The following is a 22,461-nucleotide window of genomic DNA, read 5'->3' as shown; positions in this document are numbered from 1 at the left end:
ATGTTCATAGAGCTCTACAGATACTATAGAATTCATCACTACAGCTCCTTAGGCAACTATTATTATCCAAGCTTTACAGATGGGGAAAATGAAGCGGATAGGTTGAGGCCTCATTTTCAAAAATGGTTTCTAATTTCTAATTTTAAACGCCTTGGCCAGAATTTTCAAGCATAGATGCCTAAAGTTAAGTACCTAAATACAAGTGGCCTGATTCTCTGAAGTGCTGAGCACTCACAGCTCCCATTTTAGTCAGTTCTACCCCTTGGTTGAACCACTGTGATGCACTAGGGGAGTCACATGACCATAGTGATTTTCAACCAGCTCTCCTTAACATGCTCTTGGTCTGGAAACTATGTTATAAAAACAACAGAAAGGCAAAGACTTAAACTTGAAAAGAAAGAAAAGTTCTAAGCTTCATTTGTGTTAATAAGGTACTGTTCAGATAATGTAGCACAAAATAGCAATTTAAAGAAATAACTGAAGCCCTTCTCCCTGGATATATTCTTCTGGACAGATTTAAACTCACAAGCCCATTACTACGTGATGCAAGTGAAGACAGTGCGGAAAATTAAAGGAAGAGCCTAAAGAATCAACATTGATACGAATGCAGGATGGTTGGCTGAACATGAGGAATGGCTGAATAATGGCTACAAGTTCCCTAACAGGGAAAAACGTGTTTCTGCTTAATGGATTGAGGTAATGAAGTATTTATTGTACATCTGAAATTAAACTGTGGAACATTGCATCCATTTTGCCACAGATGCCATCCAGTAATTTAGAGAACAGTATGACAAAAGGTTTTTTTGCAGTTGCTCAGTCAATGAAAATAGAATGAAAAGGATGAGAACTACTGAGGTCTAGATGTTCAGCATAATATATTAACCTTATTGGAAAAACTGTAATATCTAATGCAGTGTTACAGTGCATTGTGCAAATTCAAAAATGCTTCTGCAGCCATCATCAGGCTCATGGTTGATTGAATGAAAAGGTTGACTGACACCCCATCTCTCCTGATAACACTCAGTGGAACTGTCTGGAGAATGAGTCTCTTCAGTTAGTTCAAAACTACCATAAGTATGTTGAGAGTTGCACTCAGTACAAGAAGGGTTTCGATTCAAACAGCGCACAAGGGACTCTACAGAAAAACACTAAGTTTACAGAAGCAACTGAAGGTTTCAGAGGGGCTTGACAGATTGCAGACTGATGACACTACTGTTGTAGTTTCTGTGGAAATCTGGCTTGATGTAATTAACAAGAAAGAACTCGAACCACAGAAGGACAAGATCAAAAAATGATTCAGAGACGCAATGGACTCTTTCCATTGTTTTGCCATAATGACTAAACCCAAATGGCCTAGAACAAGAAGACGAGGCTGATTTATAGGTGATGGATCATAATCCTGTGTCTCTTCCTTCTCTTCTACCATTTAAAAGTGAAGAATCAGTTTTCTACCCCAAATCTATGTTTGCAGAGGTTTTGTCACTGCTTGTTTGCATCAAAATGGTGGATGATTAAGGAAGTAAAATCAAGAAAGACAGGACAGAAATTCACAAAAGCCAACATGCAAGGCAGGGAGCTGCCTAAGCTAATCAGTGGCAGATGCCAACTAGAGGGGTGTTTGCTAAGCCCTGCCTCTCCCATGAAGATATAGGCATCTCCCTGCAGCCTCTCTGCTAGCAATTCACGACCTGGGACTCTCTTTGGAGTTAGAAGCCTGTGCCTTTTTTGCAAAAACACAGCTGCCTAGGAAGCTTTTTGCTGAAACAATTTAGGCACCAAGTGAGTTTAGGCACCTACAAGTGAATCACAGTGGAGCCTAAAACTGAGACTTAGAAACCTAAAACCAGACCTAGGCTCCTAAATCGGACTTTAGGCATTTAAGTACTTCTGTGAATCTAGGCCTTTTTAGGCAAGGAACAGAGAGCACACAGAGCTTGTGTTGACTTCAGTGAGAGCTGTGAGTATTGAGCATTTCTGAAATCAGGCCATTTATTGAGGTGCCTCACTTTAGTCATCTGACTCTTGGTCCTTAGTGTTCTACACATGACTACAGAAGTCAACGTGAACAGTTCAGACTACAACTCAGTCCTGACGTTCCAGACCTGTGGAAAAAAAACACTAGATGATCCCTCTCTTGAAGAATTATTACTTAATCAAATTTGGTTTAAAATTCAGTTATTTTAAGTTAAAACAAATATTTGATAAAGATGTTTTGTATTTTCACACAAGTTTATAAGAGTTACTGCTTATTACTGACAAGAGAAAAAGAACCCATGCTGTTAGCACTGCATGTCTTCAGAAATAATTGACTGTGGACCAAAACAATTCCTCTTCCTGGAAGTCATTAAAATATTTAATTTCTGGGACAGCAATAATACCAATAGGAAAACTTGCAAAAATTGACTCTGAGAGATTGTGTGACACTCTGCATTGTGATTGTGGCAGCCCCTTGGCATGATCTGCATATCAATAAGAAGATCTCAGACCTTTTACAAAATGAGATCCACTAAAATAACATGGGTAAAATAGGAATGGCTTAGTGGACATTATTTTGTCTTGATTCATATTTAAAGGAGGTTCCTACCAAAGGAAGGGTGCATTGTGTGAGTCAAAAGTAGACTGTTTCAACATGTGAAAAGTGTGTGTGTGTGTGAGAGAGAGAGAGATCTTCATCATGGAATAAAGAAGATGGAGGAGGCTATTTGTGTTTCTTCAAGATGCAGTATTGACAACAGTATTTCTATTTTAATGTTTACTTTTCACTGAAGTATATGTGAGTGATTGCAGCAAAGTTTAGTACACAGTAAATAAAGCCCGTTCTGTGCCGACATACACCCTTTTCAACTTTGTCTAAATTGGTAAAATTGCCCAGGGTGTACGTAAACAGAGAATTTAGCCACTAGTGTGAAATGCTGTCACAGATGATAGTTAACTTACAGTGGATACTGCACAAGTCCCTACTCAGAACTACAGGTTTCAGGGTAGACATTCTGAGTGAGCATGGGATGGGGGAGGGGCAAAAGGAGGAATGTCAAGTTATGCTCCATCATGTGTTGTGGCAGCTCTTTGACAATGGCTTGGTGATTGCCCCTGATGCTAGAAGGACTGGAAGTTCTAGGTACATTTTCATTTTAAAACCTTTGTGATCTGTGTGGGGCACAGGGATGGAAACCACAAGAGTTATGTTTGTTAGGCTCCTATGGCCCCTTTTGGGCACCGCATGGAGTTGGGCAGCGTAACTCAGCACAGTGCAAAGTTTAACATCAGAGGTTTAACAAAAGGAGGCACTTTTTCCCCTGCAGGTAGAAAATGCCAAGAGCATAAACAGCCAAGCTTCAGTACCTGCAAAATAAGAGAAAGAGAGACAGAGAGAGAGAGAGAGAAATGGAACACACTGCCAAGACGCCACGCTATTAAGTAAAAGGGAATATCATTTCTGTATCAAGAGGCTTTGACCAGACACCAAAACTTCAGTGCTTTTGATGTGATTAGCGCCCTGCATATATTCTATTCTATTACTTACATTTGCTCTGGCAATTTATACATGTAATTTTAAAAATGGGCCAAAACTTTAGGGGAGTTCAGAATCAAAACCAGCATCTGGATCTGAATTTCCCAGAGGGGACTTATCTCTTTAAAGTGGTGAAACACCCACTCTCCCATCACACCACCTAGATTCAGCTCCTGATCTGAACAGGACTTTGGGGTATTTGAAATCAGCCCTTGGATGAGGGAGGCATTAAAAGAGTGCAAAGAACTATCCCCTACGTTTTGTGGCTCTAGGTCATGTCTGCTTATTTTTACCGATTTACATATTCTCAAACAAGAGGTAGTACATTAACCCCTTGTCTTCACACATGCTTCTGTGCAACTACATTTACATTGCACTGATACCATCATAACATACCAGGTAATTTCAACAGTCCAGGAGATAAACATCTGATGGATATCCAGGAGTTGGTACGTTGGACAGCACTAGTTAAGAACTGACACAAATTCCGCTCACTGCTTATGCCCAGTGGTTTGTTCCTCATTGCTGCTTCCTTCCTAAATTCACCCAGCATCACTAGCAAGGGAATTCTCCAACCTTCCCTGATACGTCTTCTAGATGCCTTCTCTGCTTTGAAGTATTTGACACACAGTGAAACAACAGGCTCACAGGGTGCCTCACGTTTCAGAACAGTATGACATACAAGTAACTGAGGGGATGTCTACACTGCAGTTAGACACCTGCAGCTGGCCCATGCCAGCCAACTTGGGATCACGGGGCTTGGGCTAAGGGGCTGTGTAATTGCGGTGGAGATGTTCGGGCTCAGCCCTACTTTGGGACCCTTCCACCTAGCAGGGTCTCAGAGTTTGGGCTCCAGTCCGAGCATCTACAGTATAATTAAACAGCTCCTTAGCCTGAGCTGGGCCAGCTGGGGGTTATTAATTGTAATGCAGACATACCCAAAATCACAAGAATGAAAGCACATACCTAAAGCACCCACTTAGTGGGAGTCTAATAATTAGTTATCTATCTGCCTACTTCTACTGTTAATGAAAAAGTAAGGCCAGGTATTGTTCTTTCTCTGTTACCAGACCTCTATTCACTCCTCAGTTGGAACTGAATCACAAGCCAATAGAAAACAAACCAAGTCTTACAAATCAGGGGTTTTTTTGTATTAACCCTGAAGTTTATAAACTTCTTTAGGGGTCTCACATCTCCAAATGTACACATTGTTTAGTGAAGATAACATGAGGCTTATTATAGAGTGTGATGTGTTTTATATAGAAACATATTGTTTGGAACATCAAGAAAATTTGTTACAAGAGATTGTATTGTCACCTAAGACTGTATTCCTTGAGAGACAAAATCCTTTCTGCAGTTATCTGAATTCTTCATCACATATTTCACTTACCTCATCTCACTGGTTTGATCATAACACAGGAACAGATTCTGACACCTGCTGCAGTTCTTTGTACCAGTCTGCTAGCACAAAGCCACTGTACAGATGGCAGACCAAGCTGCCTGAATAATCTTCCAGCATGAGGAAATCGCCAGGTGGAATATGCCTGGGGTAATGGCCTTTATGCTGTCTTCCCCCCAGTCTGTGGTGGAGGGGGTGTGGGTGGGGAAAAAGGGTATGGCTAGAGTGTCCCCATGCCCTGGGAATCCTTGCCCTGCTGGAACAGCCCCTGAGATTTGGGCAGCCTGAGCAACTTAGAGCAGCCATGACCCTGCTCTAAATTGTGCCTTGGGATTTTTCTGTGAGGAACTGCAGAATTAGCTTCATGTCCATTACTCTGCAGCAAATACCAACTCTCCAACCAGATCCCCAATAACAGTACTACAGTAATTATTGGTTTAAACAATAACCGAATGGGTTGTAGCAAACCAAATATAAAGAATAACTATCTGGGGTAAGCAGTGCAGTAAGAGCTGAGTTCAAATCCCAACTGGGTTAGAAATAAAAATGAGTTGGATGGTGTCAGGTGAGTTCCTGAGAGATGTTTGTCATATGTGCCAGCTACTGCACTGTTAATACTAACAATGAAAGGACTGGGACAGCAAGTGTTGCAGGTTAGGAGTGAGATGCTCTTCTAGAGCCAAGTGAAGAAGCTTGTACCTGCCTGCACTAGGCACAATGGTGATCACATTCCTGGACTATAATCCAACTGTTATATTAGTCCACCACCTTCCTGAGCACCACATTCACCCAGTAGATAGTAAATAAACAACACTAATAATGAACATACTATAATGATTTCTTCTTTAGTAGCTTTCACATGAGCATCTCAGAGCACTCAGAAGCAGTAACTGATTCAGCCTCAAAGCCAGCGCTCCTTTGTGCTAGGTCAGATTATACAGACTTCTGTCCCTCAAACTGCCTGCACCAGGGGAGGGTTCAAACACAGGGAATGTGTCCAGAACTGGTATGTATGCTTGCAAATGGAGTAAGGAGAACGGTGGATGGAGGTGTCCTCTTAAATAGGGGGAAGGAGAAGCTGTGCTGTGGGTCAGGCAGTGCTGCAATAAAGAGGGAGACATCTCAGTTCCTCAGGTTATCCCTACAGAACTCTCAGTCAGTGCACAGCAGGTTGTTCTCCACAAAACACGTCACTGGAACATAAGCCACAAGTATCACCGCGACATTTCAACTCATCTCTGATGGGCTGGGATCCTCATAATCCAAGGCCCCCTCAGCTGAAGGTTTGGCAGCATTGCCTAAACTATCTCTGTACACCTCTAGTATACAGCCACCTTTGTGGTGAGGCACAGCAGCTGTTCAATAGTGCATAAAACTACACAACAGGATAGGGCAGAAAGTGAAAGATGCCCAACAACTTGAATTCCCAGGGGGAATTTAGACAGGCAGAACCTAATTACCTATGTTGGAAAGTAGGTGGGACCCCCAAGTGGTCAGGACCTCCATTTTACATTTCAATCATCTGCATTCATACCATGCCCATCTATGGTGCTGTATATATCACAACATTCAAACAGTAGAACCAGAGAAAGGCTGGCAATGCTATTCATTTCATGTGCATCTTCCCAAAGTCACTGGGAGAAAACGTGAATTCAAGGACATGAATAAGTCTTTTTTGCCCTTAACAGTTCTTCTTACCCTGCCAGCTCTGCTTATATATCAACCAGTTTTGCTGAAACCATCTTCCCTCCATAACATTCATGCACATTTGAGCTTCTCCTTTCTTGGGTAAAGGGAGTTTACAGTAAAATATAATGGTTCTCTGAACATATGTATCATTATCAATAAAAAAATAATACAACACATACTCCTCTGGCAGGTTCCCATAAATATCTTCCATAAAAGTTCATTTTTCCACATGAACAAATTGTGAGTATGTGGGGGTTTTTTTCCTCTGAATCTTGATACGGAACTTACAATTCTTGGCACTAGCCTGTACAGTTAAAATGACATCAGCTTGACTTTCTATACGGAAATTTTATAGTTGCTGCCTAACCACATTTCTTTGTCCTGAGAATATTCACTCTCCTCTTGGCTGCCTCTTTAATATGGCTTACTGTTCATGGGTATCACTGAAAGCTGTGCATGCGTATTCACTATAGTTCCCTGTGTTCCATACCACAAAGCGAGCGGTGGTATGGAGCGATAAAAGCTGCATTTCTCTCTCCAAGACAATGAGGCACTGTCAGTTTTAAAGATGTGCGTGGCTTTGCCAACCCAGTGTCTTTATAGTGGCATTGCATAGTCTGTGGCATGAGAACCCTGACTTTGCTATCCCTGTTTCTCCCTAGGACCAGCGGAGTTCAGGACATACTGTGGGAGGTGATGCATGTTGGGGATAGCAAGGGCAGGTGGCGGCCACTTATTGTATGAATACAGCCCACAGGCTGAAGCTATGTAAAAAACCATTCTAGCAGCTATCAAACAGAGAAAAGGGATGAACTGGAAGAGAGGGGGCAGTGGGCAAGTTAACGCCTCAAAATGTGAATGGGCTGGAGGATTCAGAGTGCCACCTGTAACAGCATTTGTTTGGTGTTGTGTGCAGTTAGGCAGAACACAAAAAGCCCGGGAATGGGGCAAGCTAGTGAGTGGCAACATGAAAACAAATTGAACAAGCAATTATCTCAGTAATGGACATTGCCAGTATTTTCAGATGATGTGACCGCAGATTTCCAAGAATGAAGACCCTAAGGACTGATTTCATGCCCAGGATCTGTGATGATCTAAACTGTGGAGGAGAAGCAGGGCAGGTACAACTGTACAGTTCAAACCTCTGAATACAGTTCAACCTCTATTTGGAGCACTATGTTTCATGCCTGCATTTCAGAATCAAATAGGGTTTCAAGAAAGAGGTGATCTTTTACTACACTGTGTCTTGGAAAGCAACACAGCTAATATAAAGGCACTTAATTATCTGGCAACACTGCATCAAAAATACTCCAGAATAATAGCTCTGTTGTTATTTAATAGCACTACCCTATACACTGTAAACATATCCAGTGTGATCCTAGAATGCACAGCTTTAGCCTTTTGCATGGAGATTACACTGGTCAGACAACCCTGGGAGTGACTGCACTTAACATTCAACAAAACAGATCAGGTTCTAGTTTAGCATTAGGCTGTCTCGAACAGAATAAAATCCAGTTTTGTTACTGCACCAAACCCTGTTTTATCTATTCCCTAAACACTCAGCCTCTTTTCCATGTGACAGAGAATCCGTGCTGCTCTCCTCTCTCAGTGTAAGCTTATCGTTTCATCATTTCACTCCTGTTGTATTGAAATAGCCACAAGACCAGATTAACAGTTAAAGATTGTGAAGCCATTTGCCAAATGCTTCTTGCTCTATTAGTAGCAACATTTTTGCAGTTTTCACACACATAGCTATAGATACACAGATTGCAGGAAATTTTTACCTTGCATGCAAACAGGAGAGATCCTGGTTTCCTCTCATGGATCAGAAGTAGGATAAAAAAACCCCATCAAAACCCTAACAGACTCATCTGCTGAGAGTTCTCTAAATCCCAAGTCTGCTTCAGCCAGCGGCTCTAAGTTTGTGCTCTGAATAGAGGCTGTGTTATTTTAACCACAGGATTTCTGGTCATGGGGGAGGAGAGATGGATTAGGTACGTTTGCAATCTAATGCTTCACGTTTACCTCAAGTGAAATTAACTACTCTAAGCCTGATGTAAATAAGAACTTCTGAGATATAAATTTCAAGAGCCCTCAAACCAATTATGACTAAACTAACATGTTAAATAACTGTGGAAAATTCCAGAGGAATAAGATAACATACTTTTGTGTTCTTTCCTAAATAAAAGGCATGTGTGGAATGCTAGATACTGACACAAGTGAGACACAACAGATGAACTCTACAGACTAACCTATACAAGGTACAGTACCTTATACAGTAATGTTCCCAACACCTGTTAGGATGTGTTTCATCAGACATCAGAGCAATTTGATTGATCATGGTCCATGCCAATTACATAGTTAGATGTAATATTTCAGTAAGGCAAACAGCATCTTTTTAGAATAAAAAGCAACATTTGTAAAGGGGCCTCCCCAGGCTCTCCAGTTTTGTAGGTGCATAGGTGTCAGCAGGAGCAAGGAGATAATGAGAGCTCTTGAAACTCTCATTTGCACTCACAGACAGCTGTAATCACAATTAAATGCAGGAAAAAACTTGTGCCCACAAAACTTTTAAAAAAATCAAGCTGAAAATCTCTATTCATTGCCTGGTTTCTCATAACAGACACAGTGGTAAAGTATCATGGTTTGGCATGGGCTAAGTGACAGACTTCAGTGCTCACCTCAAAAGCAATGATTTACAAAAATTGCAGCCAATAGGCCTCCTTTCTGAGCCGAAAGTCATTTTTGTAAATAAAACATGCCCTTGAATTTTGAACTTAACAGAGGCAAATCATTCACATGGGAAAAAAACAGTGAAAACAAGAATACACTCCAATCTGCCCTTGACAACAAAAACACCATGAATGGAAATTTGGCTCCATTTTGAGTAAACTTGAGATCTACAAATAATATCATCTTCCATTTACATAATGCTTTTCATCCCAAAGCATTCCTAAGTGCTTTACAAGCATAATTGACTCATTTGTAAACTATCAGCAGATATCATTTCACTCACCACTAAAATATAGCTGCTACTGGGGTGAAATGCGGAAGCTGTTTAATAGAGCACAGGAACACTACCCCAAAGTTTAGGGTAGGAAGCGGGGAATAGCATAGCCAGCTGAAACTACAGTAGCGTTAAGCAAGCAGCAAGTACTGTAATTACCTGAGTTGGAATTTGGCCAATATATCAAGATCAATACCCTAACTCTTGTGAAAATGAAATGAGGGATGTGGGGTCAAAACTTCAGCTGGTGTAAATTGGCAGAGCTGCACTGGCTTCATTGGAATTTATGCTGATTTACGATGGCTGAGGATTAAGCCCAAGTGCCTCCCTAATGACCCCCGGCGGTCAAGAGCTGTTTTACATTTCATCCAAATGAGCTGTCTAGTGACAAAATGCTTACTAATAACATGCTGGGGCATTTGTTCCATAAACATAGGAAGTGCCACCTTCTGACTCACCAACTCTACTTCCTGCACCAAGCACTCTGTATGTTCCTTGGAAGCCTCTCTTCTTATGATTGAGCCAGCCTCACGCAATTTAGCTAATTTTTTCTGGCTACACCAATTTTGCATTTGGAACAGAAGAGGCTATTGGAACCCTAAGCATTTGACGTGTGAACTAGGCAAAGTCATACATCTAAACAAGAAAATAAAATGATCAGAAGCCCCAAATTTATGTAGGATTTTGTGATACTGCTATTATGGCCCATCCTACTCTCTCCATTTTCTCCCAGTGAGTCTCCACATAATCTATCCCTTTCCTAATCCAGACACCTCTTTATTATTACCACAGTCACAGGAAAACCCATGTCATTGACAATTTCTGGAACAGTGTGGGCTTGATTGTTCCTGATCTCTGTGCAGGGCCTCAAAATGGGAGAGGGTGCAAGGAGCTTTCTCATTCCTATATCCACTGCACAGAGGACAGGTACAGCTGCAGCCAGTCCCTATAATCTCCTCAGCCCAAGGTCTCTCCCTGCTAGCGTCCCCATGAGCACTAGTCACTCAAAAGTCAGTAGGATAGAAGTGGAACTAAAGGTCCATTGACTACACGCCAGCTATTGGAGATGTCTGGGATTCTGAGCCTCACCCTCCGAAAGTGGGGAGGGCACTACAGACTCATCCCCTGCATTCTGTGATTCTCAGAGGCACGTTTTGACTTATGACACTGTTTGAAAGTTCCACCTGGCTGGTGCAGTTCTGCATAATCTAAATGTGTACCTGTGCCTTAATGGCCTGAATCTGCAACTAGGACACATGCCTTGATAACGAGGTTATTAATTTTTCCCTCTTGGGTTGTATAGGCTATAAATGGTCACTCATCTGGCACTGTGCTGCTATTATAGTACAGACCTGAAAGCTGCATGCTGCTTCCAAAGCAAAGTGCCCTTTACATACTTTCATAGGGCTATTCCCCTCCCATCCAACCCTAACATTACAGACCGGTAATTAGGTCACCAGATGAATAGCTGGGAGAAGAAGGCAAACAGGATAAAAGGATTCAGAGTAACAGTCGTGTTAGTCTGTATTCGCAAAAAGAAAAGGAGTACTTGTGGCACCTTAGAGACTAACCAATTTATTTGAGCATAAGCTTTCATGAGCTACAGCTCCCTTCATCGGATGCATACTGTGGAAAATACAGAAGATGTTTTTATACACACAAACCATGAAAAAATGGGTGTTTATTACTACAAAAGGTTTTCTCTCCCCCAACCCCATTCATCACCAGGACCTCCAGTTCTCCCTGCTTGTTTCCAAGGCTTTGTGCATTCGTATATAAGCACTTGAGATAACCTGCTGATCGCCCCTCATTCTCAGTATGAGGCAGGAGCCCTCCCCTCACAGACGTTCCTGCCTGTGCTTCCTCCCGGTATCCCGCTTTCCCACTTACCTCAGGGCTTTGGTCTCCTTCCCCCGGTGAACCTAGTTTAAAGCCCTCCTCACTAGGTTAGCCAGCCTGCTCGCAAAGATGCTCTTCCCTCTCTTCGTAAGATGGAGCCCGTCTCTGCCCAGCACTCCTCCTTCATGGAACACCATCCCATGATCAAAGAATCCAAAGCCTTCTCTCCGACACCACCTGTGTAGCCATTCGTTGACTTCCACGATTCGACGGTCCCTACCCAGGCCTTTTCCTTCCACGGGGAGGATGGACGAGAACACCACTTGCGCCTCAAACTCCTTTATCCTTCTTCCCAGAGCAACCAGATCTGGGTTCACTTGTGACCCTCCACAACCCAGAACAACCCAGATCTGGTGCTTGACCCCCCATCCAAAGATGCAGAGTAATTCTGTCTGATTCATGCTATCCAGCAGTTCCTATCAGGTTATAGGAAGGTTTGGAGAATCTCTCTGGGGCAGAGAAAGCAGGCAACTGGCACAGAGAAAGTCCTGCAGGAAAGTCCTAGGAATAGCCAGGCTTGAGGAGAATGTTCAGACCTGAGGGCTTGTCTACGCTTAAAGCGCTGCAGTGGTGCATCTGCACTGCTCTAGCACTCAGTGAAGACGCTCCCTATGCAGATGGGAGAGCTCCTCCTGTCGGTGTAGGTACTCCACCTCCCCGAGGTGCTAGCTATGTTGATGGGAGTAGCCCGATGGGACATAGTGCTGTCTGCATCGGGGGTTAGGTCGGTACAACTACATCTCTCAGGGGGGTGGATTTTCCAAGCACTAGGAAAACATAGACACCAAACAGGCTTCATGCTTTCCACACCCCCTGAGTGACATAGTTAAACCGACATAAATGTGTAGGGTAGCCCAGGGCTGAGGTTTATGTTTTGTTCTGTAATTGGAATTACCAAGAAGGAAAAGGGGTACATTTGGCCTGTCTATGGTGTGTAAAGACTGTTCAAAGCAAGGTGGGAATTTTGCTTGCTTAGCTGGCTCTTTTGGCAAAATAAAGCAGTTTAGAGAACCTGATAGGGAAAATATATGACTTTCCCCAGAATGCCTTAGAGTATGTCTTTACTGCAGGGTTATTTCAGGCTCTTATTCTGGTGTTGACTGGAACTGGGAGAATACCTGATTTTTCAGTTCAGTGGCAGTTCTGAAAAATTGCAACAACAAAAAAATTCATTTGGGTCAAACCAAATCTGAATATTTGGTTAATCCAAAAAAGGGAGCATTTGAACCTGGATCTCCTGCTCCCCAGGTGAGTTCCATAACCAATAAAGGTTATAAGAGGGTAGTTGCTGCTTCTCCTCCTCCAGCCAATTTTGTGAGTAGCAAAAATATTCATGTCAAATTTATGAATAGTTTCAGGTAAACTGAAAATGCATTTTTCATCAAACTATTTGTCTGAAAAATGTTGCCCAGCTCTAGTGTTGCCCCAATTCCCATTCCTGTCCACACACAAAACCTCTCGCTTGAATTTGGTGGTGCTGTCAACCCAAGCTAGTGGGCCTAGCTGGCGGTATAGGCTAGAGCGCAGGTGCTGCTTTCACTCAGGCCGGTAACCCACTCACTTTGTAGTGAGGATGCAGGCTAAATTACTCAAGTACCGATAGTCCTCCACTGCTTTCCCACAATTCCCCCTGTGTGCGTAGAAGGACAGACAAATTCTTCCACAATTCATTGGGAAAGGATCATAGAGTGGCTCAGCCACACAAGCATCAGAGGGGTAGCCATGTTAGTCTGGATCTGTAAAAGCGGCAGAGAGTCCTGTGGCACCTTATAGACTAACAGATGTATTGGAGCAAAAGCTTTCGTGGGTGAATACCCACTTCGTCGGATGCATGTAGTGCAAATATCCAGAGGCAGGTATAAATATGCAAGCAATAATCAGGCTAGGGATAACGAGGATAGTTCAGTCAGGGAGGATGAGGCCCTCTTCTAGCAGTTGAGGTGTGAACACCAAGGGAGGAGAAACTGCTTTTGTAGTTGGCGAGCCATTCACTGCTTTTGTAGTTGGCTAGCCATTCACAGTCTTTGTTTAATGCTGAGCTGATGGTGTCAAATTTGCAAATGAACTGAAGCTCAGCAGTTTCTCTTTGAAGTCTGGTCCTGAAGTTTTTTTTGCTGCAGGATGGCTACCTTTAAATCTGCTATTGTGTGTCCAGGGAGGTTGAAGTGTTCTCCTACAGGTTTTTGTATATTGCCATTCCTAATATCTGATTTGTGTCCATTTATCCTTTTACGTAGGGACTGCCCAGTTTGGCCGATGTACATAGCAGAGTGGCATTGCTGGCACATGATGGTGTATATTACATTGGTGGATGTGCAGGTGAATGAACCGGTGATGGTGTGGCTGATCTGGTTAGGTCCTGTGATGGTGTCGCTGGTGTAGATATGTGGGCAAAGTTGGCATCGAGGTTTGTTGCATGGATTGGTTCCTGAGTTAGAGTTACTATGGCACAGTGTGTAGTTGCTGGTGAGAATGTGCTTCAGGTTGGCAGGTTGTCTGCGGGCGAGGACTGGCCTGCCTCCCAAGACCTGTGAAAGTGTGGGATCGTTGTCCAGGATGGGTTGTAGATCACTGACGATGCGTTGGAGAGGTTTTAGCTGAGGACTGTATGTGATGGCCAGTGGAGTTCTGTTGGTTTCTTTCTTGGGCTTGTCTTGCAGCAGGAGGCTTCTGGGTACACGTCTGGCTCTGTTGATCTGTTTCCTTATTTCCTCGTGTGGGTATCGTAGTTTTGAGAATGCTTGGTGAAGATCTTGTAGGTGTTGGTCTCTGTCTGAGGGGTTGGAGCAAATGCAGTTGTACCTCAGCGCTTGGCTGTAGACAATGGATCGTGTGGTGTGTCCGAGATGGAAGCTGGAGGCATGAAGGTAGGCATAGCGGTCAGTGGGTTTTCGGTATAGGGTGGTGTTAAAGTGACCGTCACTTATTTGCACCGTGGTGTCTAGGAAGTGGACCTCCCGCGTAGATTGGCCCAGGCTGAGGTTGATGGTGGGGTGGAAGCTGTTGAAATCATGGTGGAATTCTTCCAGGGTTTCCTTCCCATGGGTCCAGATGATGAAGATGTCATCAATGTAATATAGGTAGAGAAGGGGCGTGAATGGACAAGAGCTGAAAAAGCGTTGTTCCAGGTCAGTCATAAAAATGTTGGCATATTGTGGGGCCATGTGGGTGCCCATAGCGGTGCCACGGGTCTGGAGGTATATATTGTCACCAAATTTGAAATAATTGTGCGTGAGGATAAAGTTACAGAGCTCAGCAACCAGTTGTGCTGTGGCATCATCAGGGATACTGTTCCTGACAGCTTGTATTCCATCTGTGTGTGGGATGTTTGTGTAGAGAGCCTCTACATCGACGTTGGCTAGGATGGTGTTTTCTGGAAGATCACCAATGCATTGTAGTTTTCTCAGGAAATCAGTGGTGTCACGAAGATAGCTGGTGCTAGTGGCATAGGGCCTGAGTAGAGAGTCCACATACCCAGACAGTCCTTCAGTGAGAGTGCCAATGCCCGAGATGATGGGGCAACCAGGGTTCCTGGGTTTACGGATCTTGGGTAGTAGATAGAATAACCCCGGTCGGGGCTCTAAGGGTATGTTGATTTGTTCCTGTGTTAGTGTAGGGAGTATCCTGAGTAGATGGTGCAGTTTCTTAGTGTATTCTTCAGTGGGATCTGAGGAAAGTGGCCTGTAGAATTTGGTATTGGAGAGTTGTCTGACATCCTCCTTTTGGTAGTCAGACCTGTTCATGATGACAACAGCACCTCCTTTATCAGCCTCTTTGATTATAATGTCAGGGTTGTTTCTGAGGCTGTGGATGGCATTGCGTTCTGCATGACTTAGGTTATGCGGCAAGCGATGTTGTTTTTCCACAATTTCTGCCTGTGTACGTCAGTGGAAGCATTCTATGTATAGGTCCAGACTGTCATTTCAACCCTCAGCCACACAAAGAACTCTGGCATATGCTTCCAGAACTTCTAGTGATACATAGGGGTGAGTGCAGCACCAGTGAGGACATAGTAACTCAGGTCTGGCTTTGCAGTGGCTGACTGCTCACAGCTGGGTTAGGTTGAGCTGGATGCTAATCACCTGAGTGAACTCTGCAGTGAGCTGTACCCTAAGGACCAGGGCAGTGCCTAGCAGATCTCCCAGAGGAATGAGAAGCGTTTATGTTGCTTTATGCTTGTTTTGGACTTTGACTGCCACAGAAGGGTAGAACAGTAGGAGACCTAGTCAGAGGGCTACGTCTCTGCAACCCAAAAGACAATGGCAGCTAGGCGTCCAGGAAGAGAGTGAGGAAACTGAGGCAATGTGTCTGCTGCACAGCATAATGCTGAAAGGGGGCGTTCTGGTAAGGGTGCACAATAACTAACAACTTTGGTTTGAGAGTAACAGCCGTGTTAGTCTGTATTCGCAAAAAGAAAAGGAGTACTTGTGGCACCTTAGAGACTAACCAATTTATTTGAGCATAAGCTTTCGTGAGCTACAGCTCACTTGGTTAGGTAGAGGAAACAAAGGGATTTAAGGAGGCGAAGTCGTGGACTCAATCATGGATCACAGGTCTGGAAAAGGGGAGCTCTTGGATTCAAGGAATGAAATGACCAAAGACTTGGATTTGCCTGTACTTGAGAAGATAACTTGGCCCTAATTTTTTTGATATAACAATACCTTATTATAAGTTCCTTATTGTAATTTGTTCCAGAAGTGCCTCCCTATTTGTGGGAGGATTTCAGTTAATATTAATATGCTGAAAAAGCTCCTGTTTTATTTTGGCACATGGTCCTGGACAGCTGTGAGTACTTTATTATTACTTTTAGAGGTGGGTGGCATGAACTACCTATATCCTGTTTAAGTTTTGCATTCCCCTTCTGGACAAGGAGGTTCTGTACATACCTGTGACTTATAGTTATGGTTACATAACAGCTTTCCTCACTTTTTGAGGAAGTCCAAACAATCTACATGGAATGGTGACTATTATAACTTGGAGGTCTTGTCTTTGAGACATTTCAGGGCTAGTGTTGTTCTATTATTTCACACTGATCCCCTATATGGAATTGTGGGGAGCCAGCCCATTTAATAGTGGTGGGAAGAGTTTATAGGTCATTCAGCGTCTAGGTGTTTGTAGAGCTCATCAGAAATTTTCCAACAGAACGCTTATCTGTCAAAAATGTCAGAAGTGAAATGTTTGGTGGAAATATGTCTATTTTGGTGAATCTTTTGAGGGAATACATGCAGGTTTCAAAACTTGCCTGCCAGACAGACAGCTTCCTCTCAGCAATTTGCTTAGCTCCCCGCCAGCTCACCCGCCCGTCTCCTTGGCAGCCTGGGGGACTGTCCCAGGATCAGGTACTCCAGGACTTTATAGGGTCAGCGGCTTTAGTGGAGCCTGCATGCAGACTGCCCCAGCATCAGGGACTCAAGGGCTTCCAGGTCCCTTGATGTGGAGCCAGGAGCTGGCAGCTGAAGTTCTCTCAGAGTTTAGAGGCTCCACAGGAGGAGAGGAAAGCCTGGGGAGAAGGGTTGGGCTGGGATTTAGGTTGTATTATTATTTACCTCGTTAATAGAGTCAACTGCCAAGAAGAGGGCAAGTTTGGCCCGACAGTGTGTTCAGAATCTCAATCCTGCCTGTTCTTAGAGCCCTGTGAGGAAGGCACTATTATACCCATTGTACAGATGGAGAAACTGAGATAGATGGAGGCTACTAGATATTAGACGTGTTCTTACTCCTATTGAAATCCAGGGCCTTCCAGAAGGGGGCAGGGAGCAAAAGGGACAGTTGTAACCTGGCATATGAGTTTGACTCACTTGCTCCTCTATGATCGAGGGGTAGCCAGGCCAAACTTGAATGGCACTGTGACCCCAAAGGCCAGATTGCAACACCAGGAGCAGGAAGTCGGACCCAGCCCCATAGGCCAGGAGCTGCGACTGAGTGCAGAGCGGTATTTTTCCCCACCCTACATTGGTCCTTCCCTCAGTGGTAATTTTTTTTGGAAGGATGGGGCCTGGTAAGAACATAAGAAAGGCCATACTAGGTCAGACCAGTGGCCCATCTAGTCCAGTATCCTGTCTTCCAACCGTGGCTATTGCCAGATGCTTCATAGGGAATGAACAGAACAGAGCAATTATTGAGTGATCCATCTCCTGTGGTCTAATCCCAGTTTCTGGAAGTCGGAGGTTTATAGACACCCAGAGCATGGGGTTGCATCCTTGACCATTTTGGCTAATAGCCATTGATGGACCTATCCTCCATGTTTCAGATTTTGCCCCAGGTCTCTCAGAACCTCTGTGCAGTCCTGTGGAAATCGATAAGATTTTTGCCAATAACCTGAATGACGGCAAATTGGAATTAGAACTCTCAGCTCCCAGTCTGTGTTGCAGCTAGTCCACCAAGCTCTCTCCCTTTTCTTATAAGTGTTTTACCCATCTGTCCTTACAGTTTATTATTAATCATTTGTATGAGGTTAGGAGGGAGCTGTACAAATAATGAAGCTTTTGGTTTGCTGGCAATTCTGAAAAAAATCAGGGAAAAAATAAGTTCAGGTTGACCCCCAAAGTGATTTTTTAAAAAATGTTTGGCAAATTGAAGAGTTAAAAACAAACAAAGAAACCAAAAAGCCTTAATCTTGAATCAAACTAAGTGCTTCGTTTTGATTCTGAGCTTTTCAACTTTTAAAAAAAAAATTTAAAGGAAATTTAAAAACAAAGAGCCATTTTGCATCAAATAACTGAAACTTTGTTTTGAAACCGCTGAAACAAAATGTTTCAATTTTTTTGGAATTTTTTTGTTTTATTTTTCCTGACCCAAACAATGTGATGAAATTGACATGATTTTGCTCAATGTCACTAAATCAGCATTTTTCACTGAAAAAAGTTGCAGTCAAAAAATTTTGTCCAGCTCTAGTTATGGCCCCATTGTGCTAGGCACTGTACAAATACACAGTAAGAGCCAGTCCCTGCTCCGAAGAGCTTAGTCTAAATAGACAAGACAGAAAAAAAACCAGGAAAGCAAATGGGCACGGAGAGGTGAAGTGACTTGTTGAAGGTCAGTAGAATTGCTGGGAACAGCACCCAGATGCATTTCCCTGATTGTTTCCTGCGTGAAACCTTGCCCACTGAAATCTAAGTGCTACCCACCTCCTGTCTGTCCCGGGTGTTGTTTTCTCAGCAGTTTGGTCAATTTTTGCTTAGCTATCACAGCAAGACAGAAGACAACAAAGCAGTTGATATGGGTGGGGAAATAAATGCAGGCTCAAAATTTTAGCCCATACTTCTAAAAAAAGACCCCCAGTGAGCAGAGCTACCTATCAGCTGCATCATGAGGTGTCTTGCTTCTAGCTACTTATTTATATTATAGTTGGCCAAATTGCTGGCATTAATCTGACCGAAGATAGTGCTGAGGGGAAATATAATTAATAAAAAACATTATGAATTAAACACAGAGAAAGATTACCACCAAACCTACACTACCAAACCAATGTTTACCTCCAACACTGCTAACAAAGCATTCAGCTTTGCTGAAACAAAAGATTTCCCATACATGACTACTAAAAAACTCTAACTGCTATAGTCTCCCTTTGTTTCAGTTCATCTGCTAAAGAACTTTCTCCATGCTGTTAAACCACCATCAGATTGGAAATCCTGGCAATATTTATTCAGAAATTATCCAAGATTGAGTGTGGAAAGTGAAATATCTTATTACACCTCCATGGCTGAAGAAGAAGCTGAATCATGCCTTTCCTCCACACAAAATATGGGAGTATAGATCACCACCTCAGCACAATCTTAAACTGGGGGCAGAGTACAGCAGCATGACCCCAATACAGTGTTGGTGCCATTTCTCCTGGGAGAGGCAGAATACCTCCCAGAACTTTCCCAGTGAAATACACAGATTGCTACACCCCTTTCATCAATGGCCAGATCTAGCTTATGTCATTTTCTCTGACACAAAGATGGCTAAACAACATACAAACACAGCAAAAAAAAAAACCCAAAAAACAAAAAACAAGGGTCAGAGAGGACTGCAACACATGCAGGGGTTGTGTCCCTGACTGTCACAGCTAATAGCCATTGATGAACCTATCCTCCATGAACTTAGCTAATTTTTTTTTGAACCCAGCGATACTTTTGGCCTTCACAACATCCCCTGACAACAAGTTCCACAGGTTGACTGTGCATTGTTTGAAGAACTTCCTTATGTTTGTTTTAAATCTGCTGCCTATTAATGTTATTGAATGACCCCTGGTTCTTGTGTTATGGGAAGGGGTAAATAGGACTTCCTTAGTCACTTTTGCCACACAATTTCTGATTTTATAGACCTCTGTCATATCCCTTCTTAGCTGTCTCTTTTCTAAACTGAACAGTCCCAGTCCTTTTCATCTCTCCTCATATGGAAGCTGGTCCATGCCCCTCATCATTTTTGTTGCCCTTCTTTGTACTTTTTCCAGTTCTAATGTATCTTTTTTGAGATGGGGTGAACAGAACTACACAGTATCAAGGAGTGGATCTACCATGGATTTATATAGTGGCACTATGATATTTTCTGTTTCCTTATCTATCCCTTTTCTAATGGTTTCTAACATTCTGTTAGCTTTTTTTGACTGCCACTGTACATTGAGCAGATGTTTTCCGAGATCTATCCACAATGTCTCCAAGATCTCTTTCTTGATTGGTAACAGCTAATTTAGATCCCATCATTTTATATGTATAGTTGGGATTATGTTTTCCAATGTGCATTACTTTGCACTTATCAACACTGAATTTCATCTGCCATTTTGTTGCCCAGACACTCAGTTTTGTGAGATCCCTTTGTAATTCTTCACAGCCAGCTTTGGACTTAACTTTCTTGAATAATTTTGTATTGTTTGCAAACATTATTCATGGGGGTTCAGCACTGGGTTCAATTCCCGGTTCTAACACAGGCCTCCTGTGTGATTTAGAGGAGATTACTTAAGGTCAGATTTTCAAGTGCTCAGCACCCACAGTTGGGGCCAGACTTTCATTGCATTTAAATAAGGGCCAGATTTTCAAAAGTGCTCACCATCCAGTGTCCTGAGTTCTTCTGAAAAACTGGCTGCTTACTTTGATGTCTAAGGCTATGTCTATACTACATACCACTTTTGGTGGTGTGTAGTGTACATACCTGTGGCTGGAGCTCTTCCCCTATGCAGGAAAAAGACTCCCCCAGCCAAATGTGGTGTGTTATGTAGACATAGCCTAAATGGGAGCTAAGCTCTTCTGAAAACTTGGCACTGATTGACAGTGCTGAGCTACTTAGAAAATCTAGACCCAAACCTCCCTTTGCCTCAGTTTCTTATCTGTAAAGTGGCAGCAACCATTTTTCCTTTCTTTCTCCCTTTGTCTGGTTCACCGGGATTGTGCAGTCTTCATGGCAGGGATTAGCTCTTACTATGTGTATGTGCGGCACCTAGCACTAAGAAGCCCTGATCTCACGTGAGGGGCTCTAAATGCTATTGTAATACAACAACTAATAATAATAATAAGCATCAAATTAAAAAAAACCACCCAACAATACAAAGGGAAACACTGGAAAAGAAACAGTCTTGTTACATTTTTGCCCTCTCTTAATCTGTTCTTTCTTTGTATACTTAGACGATAAGATGGTAGACTCCTGGGGCACAAGCATGAATGTAGCACACCTAGTACACTTTTGGGTACTCTATAAGTAACAATATGGATAAACAAGCATTTTCACACCTTGCCTAAAGTTAACAGTATCTGAGAGGGCAGAAAAACAGGATCTCCTGGGAACTATAAAGGAAACATGGAACCAAAGCTCCAGGTTACAGATAAACCGAATGTCCCTCCATTTTATAGCTGCATTCCTTCTGTGGTTTTGGAAGGTTGGAATTAACATTTATGACTTTTCAGCTTCTAACACCGAAGCTGCACCTACAGGCTCTGACGATTAATTCACAGAACAATGCTGCAGAGGGAGTTGCAACCAAATTACACACTGTTTCGACTCTGGGAAAGTGAAAATCATTACTACCTGTTGTTAGTGAGAATGGGACCAGTCAAACACTGCCAGCCCCTGGAGTTTTTCATTCTGCAGCAATTCAAAGCTAGTCACATACATATAGGTTTCAGAATAGCAGCCGTGTTAATCTGTATCCGCAAAAAAGAACAGGAGTACTTGTGGCACCTTAGAGACTAACAAATTTATTTGAACATAAGCTTTCGTGGGCTACAGCCCACTTCATTGGATGCATCCCGATTGGCAGCATACAATTGTTTAGATGTACTGGAGAGAGACAAGAATATTTTGGCAGCCCTCATATTTTAAACTAGGAGTTATGTTAAAACTGAATAAAAGCAGCTTTTTCTACCAAAAATTACAATAAAACATGGTAAAATTAAGAAAAATAACCCAGTAATTTGAAAACAAGTCACAAGCGCCATACTCCACTGCAGAGATCTGTATAGCTGACAGTTAGGGCCTCATTCTGCCTGAGCAGCTCTTGCATCCTACTCATGTGGGAGGGGGAGCAGGGACCCCAGGGAGGCTGCTCTCCCTCTCCCCAGATGCAGGTAGCACCTGTAGGGGCGTGAGGGGACACTCCCTGTAACCACGAATGGCTGTAGGAGATGAATCCAGGCTCTCTGACCAGGGAGTGAAATGCAATGAAGCTTCTGTCAGTAGAATCAGTACCAATCCCTCCCTCTGTCCTGTTTATCGGCTTTTTCCTGTTACTCCATCAAGTCAGCAAACACACACGAGGCCACTGTCCTCACTTGCAGCGCAAAGGCAGTGCAGAGAGGTTCAAGAAAAGATTGTAAGCTAGTCCTCAGATTGTAAGTAAACTCCTTGGGACAGGGACCACATATTCTGTGATCTGTGTATGTGTTGGTACAGACAGCATCCTAGCAAAATGCAGCCCCTGTCCTGAGCCGGATGCCTCTGGGAGCCACTGCAATACACATTTTTAGTACTTCCTTAATAATA

The 22,461-nt window shown here is 43.0% G+C and overlaps 1 protein-coding gene across 3 annotated transcripts in view; it reads right to left on the bottom strand.

Annotated features, from left to right (window-relative positions):
- The window catches only part of JCAD (junctional cadherin 5 associated), a 192,417-nt gene that overhangs the window by 74,922 nt on the left and 95,034 nt on the right, over window positions 1-22,461 (bottom strand). For 2 of the 3 annotated variants that reach the window (XM_073334369.1, XM_073334372.1), the window contains exon 1: window positions 8,384-8,418. The exons of the other annotated variant lie outside the window; for it this stretch is intronic. The gene's annotated coding sequence lies outside the window, so the exon portion shown is untranslated. Of the gene's footprint in view, window positions 1-8,383; window positions 8,419-22,461 lie in introns of those variants that run through there. 3 annotated transcript variants of the gene reach the window in all.

This window comes from Lepidochelys kempii, chromosome 2 (assembly GCF_965140265.1).
Source record: "Lepidochelys kempii isolate rLepKem1 chromosome 2, rLepKem1.hap2, whole genome shotgun sequence".
Lineage (NCBI taxonomy): Eukaryota > Metazoa > Chordata > Testudines > Cheloniidae > Lepidochelys > Lepidochelys kempii.
The sequence above is the reverse complement of the archived record's forward strand: the minus strand, read 5'-3'. Positions and strand labels throughout refer to the sequence as shown.